Raw genomic sequence first — 8,927 nt, forward strand, 5'->3', positions numbered from 1 at the left:
CAATAATCCACGCGGGCTAATCCGCCTCTACACGACGAGTTAGGGGCAACCAACTCGTCGAGTAGGTCCATAAATATGTATATAATGCTTTAAAACTTGTACCTGGGAGTCGGGGTGTTACAATTCTCCCCCACTTGAACTAGACTTCGTCCTCGAAGTCTGCTGCGGCGAACAATCCTGGATAGTGCTCCCGCATCTCTTCCTCCGGCTCCCACGTCCACTCGGATCCCCTCATGTGCTCCTAGTGTACCTTTACCGGAGGTACTTCCTTGTTCCGTAGAACCTTTACCTTTCTATCAAGAACAACCACTGGCCTCTCCACGTAATTCAGGCGCTCGTCGACCTAAATATCGTCTAACGATACCACTGCCCCCTCATATGATATGCACTTCCGCAACTGTGACACATGGAAAGTGTTGCGGACCTGACTAAGCTCCTCCGGAAGATCTAGTCGATAAGCCACCTTGCCAACCCTGGCAACGATCATGAATGACCCAATGTATCGGGGACCCAACTTCCCCCTCTTCCTGAAGCGAATCACATCCTTCCCGAGTGAGACCTTCAAGAGCACCATGTCACCGACTTGAAACTCCAACTCAGATCGGCACCGGTCGGCATAGCTCTTCTGCCGAATCTGTGCGGTCTGTAGTCGCTATCTAATCTGCTGAATCATCTCGGTAGTCTGCAGGACTACCTCAGTCCGACCCATCACCCTGTGACCAACCTCGCCCCAACAGACTGGGGTGCGGCATCTCCGTCCATACAACAGATCATAAGGCGGCGAACCAATGCTGGAGTGAAATTTGTTGTTGTAGGAGAACTCTGCAAGGGGTAGGTAGGAGTCCCAGCTCCCACCGCAGTCAATGACGCAGGCTCTCAGCATATCCTCGAGAGTCTGTATGGTCCGCTCACTCTGGCCATCCGTCTGTGGGTGATAGGTTGTGCTGAAGTGCAGCCGCATGACCAGTTCCTCGTGGAACTTCTGCCAGATGCGGGAGGTGAACCGTACATCACAGTCTGAAATGATGGAGACCGGAACCCCATGTTGAGCGACAATCTCGCGTATATACACATCGGCCAGCTTCTCGGCCAATGAGCTCTCCCGAATGGGCAGAAAATGAGCACTCTTGGTCAATCGATCCACGATGACCCAAATAGCGTCGAACCCCTTTGCCGTTCTTGGCAGCTTGGTGATGAAGTCCATCGTGATTTGCTCCCATTTCCACATGGGAATCTCTAGAGGCTGCAGCTTTCCATGCGGCCTCTGGTGCTCGACCTTGACCATCCTGTAGGTCAAACACCTTTTAACATACCAAGCGATCTCTCGCTTCATGCACGGCTACCAGTGACTCAATCGCAAGTCCCGATACATCTTGGTAGCCCCCAGGTGAATAAAGAAGTGAGACTTATGAGCCTCCTCCAATATAGTCTGTCTGACCCCACCAGACATCGGAACCCAGACCCGACCGCAACGGATCAATAATCCCTGACTATCCTGCACAAACCGAGTATTCTCACCCATAATCCTCTCAAGCTTCCAGTTCTCCTGACGCATACCCTCTTCCTGGGCTTCCCTGATCAGCCCATAAAGGAAGAATCTACTGAAATCCTCATACATGTCACAGGAGTAGAAGATCCAGCTAACTTGCGGCTCAGAGCATCTGCAACCACGTTCGCTTTACCTGGGTGGTAAAGGATCTCACAGTCGTGGTCCTTGACTACATCCATCCATCTGAGTTGTCTCATGTTCAGGTTCGGCTGAACCATGATGTGTCTCAGGCTCTTGTGGTCCGTGTATATGGTACAGCAGACCCCATAGAGGTAATGTCTCCAAATCTTGAGAGCGAATACCATTTCTCCCAACTCCAGATCATGAGTAGGGTATCTCGTATCATGCGGCTTCAACTGCCGTGATGCATAGGCTATCACCCGTCCTCTCTACATGAGGACCGCTCCCAGTCTCGTGAGGGATGCATCACAGAACACCACAAAATCCTCAACTCCCTCCGAAAGAGTCAAGACTGGAGCCTCACATAGTCCATAACGAGTTCGGAAAGCAGTTTTCTCCACGTCCTCCTCCCTAACCCTGACATGATGGTACCCGAACCTCAGATCTATCTTGGAGAACCAAGATGCTCCCTGCAACTGATCAAAAAGATCATCTATCCTCGGGAGTGGATAACGGTTCTTCACCGTCAACTTGTTCAACTCCCGGTAGTCAATGCACATCCGGTGTGAACCATCCTTCTTCCTGACGAAGAGAATCGGCGCTCCCCATGGAGAACTGCTCGGACGAATAAACTCCTTGTCCAGTAGTTCCTACAGCTGTGATGACAGCTCCTGCATCTCTGGTGGTGCCAACTGATATGGCGCCTTGGAGATAGGGGCCGCACCTGGCACAAGCTCGATCCTGAACTCGACCTGCCTCTCTGAAGGAATTCCTGGTAACTCCTCCGGGAACACGTCCGCAAACTTCCTGACTAATGGAACCTCTAAAACCGAGGTCTGATCCCTGACCCGCGTATCCACCACATACGCTAGATAACCCGCACACCCGTGCTGAATGTACTGCCGAGCCCTGGCAGCCGAACAAAACCCTAATCCCAATCTGGTGTCCTCGCTGTAAACAATCACTTCTCCTCCACTTGGGTTTCGAACTACTACCCGTTGACCCTCACAGTCAATGATGGCATCGAAGCGACTAAGCCGGTCCATACCCACAATCACACATACATCCCCCATGGGAATTGGGATCAATTCTATCGGGAAAGATACCCCGAAGATCTCCAATACGCAACCCTGATAGACCGAAGAAGCGGAAATCCCGTGTTCGTTGGCGATAGAGACTCGCAACGGACACCCTATCTCTCCCACTGGCAACCCGAACTCCCTACTGAAAGACTGAGAAACAAATGACCGACTCTCCCCTGAGTCGAATAATACCAAAGCAGGTAAGGAGTGCACTAAAAATGTACCTAATCACAGGTACAACATATAAGCATAAAACAGATATAATTAGTAAGATAAGGGATAAAAACATACCAGCAACCACGCCTGGTGCTGCCCTGGCCTCCTCTGCTGTAAGCCCTCGGGGGCGTTGCTCGACCCTGACTCCCGTCAGTAATCCTCAATGTAGTCGGCGCTGGTGTAACACCCATAAAAATTTCAAGCCAAATTAAAACTTTTTAATACATTCTAAAACCATCAAGTTATTATAGTTTGTTTTCAAAATAGTTTAGACATCAGAGTATCCCCAAAATCAATTTATAAAACCATAAAATATGAGGAGCTGTACGATCACGCCTTTGCCTTCCTGCGATCATCTGATGTACCTGAAACAATAAATTGAAATTATAAGCCCGAGAGCTTAGTGAGTTACCCCAAAATACCAACGCCATACAAACATAATCATATCATATAACCAATACTAACAACATGCATAATGAGTCGTCAGCCTGACTGGACCGCCTCACAGGCTTTCAGTCTATCTGGACTGCTCTCCGAGCCTTCGGCACGTCTGGACCGCCTCGCAGGGCCTACAGCCTATCCGGACCGCTCGTCGGGCCTTCGGTTTGACTGAATCCCTTTGCAGGGCCTTTAGGTTATCCAGACCGCCCAAATCAAATCAAACCCAAATCAAACAAACATGTGTACATAACCCCAAATCAAACAAACATGTGTACATAAATATCATACACTTGCATATATATATATATATATATATATATATATATATATATATATATATATATATATATATATATAACAGTCATACCAATCTAACATATCACCAATCATAGCAACATCCTATAACCAGGATACCGATCTAACAGATCATAATAGCATACAACATTCTATCTATCAGGATACCGATCTAACAGATCATAATAGCATACAAGCATACCATAATAGCTTTTGGATCTAGTTTGTCTAATGAACGTGCAATTGAATATCCAAAGCTATAAACCCTAGATCTAATAAACTATAACTGAAATTAGGGTTTAGATCTTACCTTTGATTGTTATATAGCAATAACAATTAATCCTTGGCTTCAGAAAGCTTAGTACCTCAAGTGTTGCACCTCTAATGGAGTCACAAACACCACTAAGCAACTTGGATGAAGAGGGAAGAGAGAGGAGGCACCAAAACGGCTGGAAACCCTAAAGGATTAGTTGTCCACATTTTTGGGGCTTAGGGGCTCCTTAAATAGGTAGGCTATTATGGTTATCTATCAAGGAAACCCTAATTTGACCGCTTAAGCTCTAAGCAGCCCATGGACCCCTTCTGGAACATGCCTTGGACGATTTCTAATGGGCTTCCCCATAGAATTCGTCCAACCTATTATTCCAAGGTGATCCATAGCCCAATTATGTAATTATCTTATAATTACATAATAAGTCCCTTAAGTTTAATTAATCTCTTTTAGCCACAAAATTAATTCTTAATTAATTCTTGACTAATATCAATTAAACATTATGATTTCTCCTTTAATATATTATTCTTATAATATATTAATAAATCATAATTAAACCTTTCTCTCCTTAATTCATCCTACATATTGCTATGGTGAAGGCAACCCAAAAGGACCATGCTCATAATCGGGTCAAGTACATACCATAATAGTTATGGACTTAGACACTAATCCAACAAGCATAACATCATAACAACACTCTAACTACCAGGGTACCATTCTAGCAGAGCATAACATCATAACAACACTCTAACTACCAGGTCATTAAATATATCACCATCCTAATTACAAGGATGCAAATCAATAAGCATATCATGCAATAAACTCGAATACAAATCTGATAAGGGCCGGCATTGGTGCCTTAGACCCTGCTGATATAGTGAGGAGAACTCACCTGGCACTGCTGAAGTCCTGCAGGTAAAACTCCAGTTGCTGGTTGACAGCTTCCCGAACTGTCAACATCAAACAATACCCAATTAACAATTGGTTCCAAGTCCAAAGTCTAACTCACACACCAAAGGCCCAAAAGTCAAGTAATTGGCCAAAGCCCAACATATGGCCCAATTTTCCAAATTGGGCCCAAGCCTATACATGGTCTTATTCTGAGGCCCAACATTATGTAATCATTAAGGCCCAAACTGTGGCCCATCTATGGCCCAAATTTCCAAATTGGGCCCAACTCTCATATGGGCCTTACCCTAAAGCCCAACAGCATATTCTAATCCATATGATTATTCTTGGATGGCCCATTAGTAATCCCATCACCAAGGCCCAATGGGAAAAGCCCAACTTAAGGCTCAACATAAAATGACAATTAGGGTTAAGTGTTTCTACTTAACCCATTAAGGACTTAATCCATTAAGTCCATTATTGCCTTAAGTTAGTTTGCCAATGATTATTATTTAATATTTCAAGTTATTAAATAATCTCGTGTGTGCCCCGATTAATTCTCAAAATTAAGGTTTTAAGCCATTAGGATTTTCCAAACCCAAATTAGGGTTTCCTACCCAATTCTAGCCCATTAGTCAACCGGTTGGGCTTTTAGGTCACTTTGGGCCTCATTGGCCCCATTAAGATTTTATTAGGTCAATTAGGGCTTTATTGGGCCCCATTAAGCCCACTAGAGTTTCATTAGGCCCATTAGGGTTCCAAGCATTCCAACGAATCGATACCACAATGCAAAGCACACCGCCACCCGACACGACGACTGGTGGCGGCAACCACCACTTCACGGTGGTGGTTAGGGGTTTCTTTACTATTACGATGGATTACACAGTACAATGCCATATTCCAATACACACACAACACTAATAAACACACATCAACATACACACCCTCCATGGCGGTCTTGAGGCGGCAGCCACCATGGCCGGCGGCTATGGTGGTTCTTCCTTGATTCTTCTCCGACAGCAGCAACCCGAGACATCCGAGCTTGTGTGACACGCTGAAACTCACACACACACACACACACACACCCATATTGCCTGGAAACTAAACCCAACACCCACTGAGGTGGGTGGCGAAGGCGGTAGCACAAGAAAACGGCGACAGAAGCGGCCATTGGTGGCGGGCGAGACTGATGATGAATCGCGATCACAGCAGCGACTAATGGCGGTAGCAGCTTGACCCTCATCTCCCCCGACGTCCCATCGTCGGTCCCCTTCAGCCACAACAGAACAACGACGGCTGAGGCAGCAGATACAGTCACATCGTCGGCAGTGGGTGTAGCGGAAATGCTTGGCTGGTGATTTCCGAGTTCACCAGTGGAGGGGCGGTGGTCCGGTGACGACATTGCAATAGAAGAACGGAGGAGAAGGATATTAGGACCCCAACCGGCAAACAACCAACCGCAACCTGCTTCCTCCGACCGACTCCACAGTCGAAACGTTGGCTCATCCGGTCTTCACTCATGTCGGCAGCAACATCAGTGGTATCGAACTCGACGGAGGATGCAGTGGGGCTGGTATGTGATGGCGGCTGGAGGAGAATGGAGATGGAGGTATAAGGGTGGCGGCTACAATACGTTGCTAGGTTTAGGGTTAGGACGAGGGGAGTGACGGGTTATAAATCCCGTGCCCTCTCAAACATTGGCCCATAAAGTCACTTTCAGCCCCTCCTCCTTTGTTCCTTTCAATTTAAATCCCAACATTTACCATTTTCTCCCTTGTTTAAAGAACCCTTCCCAGAATAAGTCCGATACTTGCTCTTTAATCCTCGGAAATCAAAGTATATCATTTGGCACCTCGAAGTCAACACCCCACTAATTATTATTTGATTTTGGACAATAATAATATAAAATTATAATAAGATTACTTCCCGGGATTCCTGATTTATTATTTAATTACTTCATTTAAACGGGATGTTACAGCTGGAGCCTGCGCCGACCTGTGTGGACAGTTGGTCTTCACGTGACCAACCTGATGACAGTGGTAGGAGATCCTCATATCCTGAACTGGGCCTGTCTGGCGACAATCCATCGCAAAATGCCCCTCCTTGCCGCATTTTCGGCACCTGCTACCCGATCTACAAACCCCCGAGTGACCCTTCCTGCACTTGCCACAAGTGCGGCCCTGCTGTCCCCCTGACCTGGAATCAACAGTCTTAGACCGCTTTGGTGCCGGCTGTGACTGTGCCGAGGCCTACCGCTGCTCCCTCAACTGCAGCTCAATCTCCAACTCACGCCGCCTAGCGGTCTCCTGTAACTCTAGCAAAGTATCACATCGCTGGGTAGCAACAAACTGACGGATGTCAATCTTGAGCATTGTAACGACCCAATTTTTCAAAGAAAATTTTCATTTTTAAATAGTCAAAGCACTTTAATATAAACCATAAAATCTCAATACAATTGTTTTCAAATTCATATCCAAGACAACATCATTTCCAAATATCAGAGTGTCCCATAAAAATGCATGAGAGAGTGCACGCCGCGCCATCAAGCCTTGCCCTTGCCCTTGGGCTCAGATGTACCTGAAACAATCCACAAACTGTAAGCTAATGCTTAGTGAGTCCCCCAGAGCATACCCCACACACAATCCACATAACACATATCATATTAGCTATAAAAGCTACACATATCACATAAGACATGCATACTAACATATAAGGATGTCGTGGGCTCCCCCAGGGTCTTATACCTTCATGCCATGGGCTCCCCCATGGTCTTTACCTAGGAATGCCATGGGCTTCCCCACATAGTCTTATATCCAACTGTCACGGGCTCCCCCCGGGGTCTTCCATGCAATAACATAATAATCAACTAGCATATCATATATCACAGAAGTATCTATCATACTACATAACTCATACATAAACATATAAGGAGGTCGTGTGCTCCTCCCAGGGTCTTACACCATCATGACATGGGCTCGCCCATGGTCTTTACCTAGGAATGCCATGGGCTCCCCCACATGGTCTTATATTCAACTGCCATGGGCTCACCCCAGGGTCTTCCATGCAAATATTACATAATCACTAGCATACCACTTAGCATAAAGCTAACTATCATACCATATCTCTACTACAGCTAGTGTACCACATATCATAAAATAGGCCGGCCTTGGTGCTGTAGACCCATTGGTATGGTGAGAAGACTTACCTCTCGTGTGTTGAACTGTCAAGCTAAGATCAGATATATCCCACGCACCACTTCTCCTCAACTGCCTATAACCAACATGTGATTAACTTGTCATAATCCCATAATTACCCCCACAGTCAACCCTGGTCAAAGTCAAGGTCAACAGTCCATGTTGACCTTAACTCGTTGAATGCATCCAGCAACTCATCGAGCTAGCTGTATGACTCGTTAACTCGCCGAGTTACCTTTTTAACTCGTCGAATTCCTCCCGAGTCCATTCCACTGAGTCCCGCCTCAACTCGCCGAGTCACCCTATTGACTCGTCAAGTTCATCATATGTCCAGAAAACTAAAGTCTGAACGGACCAAAACCCTAATCCTTCATTGCACTCATCCAGAAACTCAAAAACGGAAAACCCTACCCCGACTTGTCGAGTCAGCTAAGGGACTCGACAAGTTCCTTCAGTCCTTTCCAAGTTCAGCCCTTTTCAGTGGGATATAAGGTCCCAAACTCCAGATCCAAACTCCCCTAGTGCAGATACCACGTAAAGTTGTGCAACGTCCATAAAAATCATGCCAACTTTAAACTTTTTAAAACATTTAGGAACCAACAGTTATTAAACATTTGTTTTCAAAATATTTCTATATCAGAGTATCCCAGAAACATAGTTATAAAATGTGAGGAGCGGTACGATCACGCCTTCACCTTCCCGCGATCGTCAGAAGTACCTGAAACAATAATCGATAAATGTAAGCTCGAAGGCTTAGTGAGTTACCCCCAAAATACCAACGCCATACAGATATAACCATATCATATAAACATATAAGCAAACAGCATGTATAATGAGCCTTCAGCCTGACTGGACCGCCTCGCAGGCCTTCA

The sequence above is a fragment of the Lactuca virosa genome, chromosome 3 (genome assembly GCF_052849685.1).
Source record: "Lactuca virosa cultivar CGN04683 chromosome 3, Lactuca_virosa_CGN04683_v6, whole genome shotgun sequence".
NCBI lineage: Eukaryota > Viridiplantae > Streptophyta > Magnoliopsida > Asterales > Asteraceae > Lactuca > Lactuca virosa.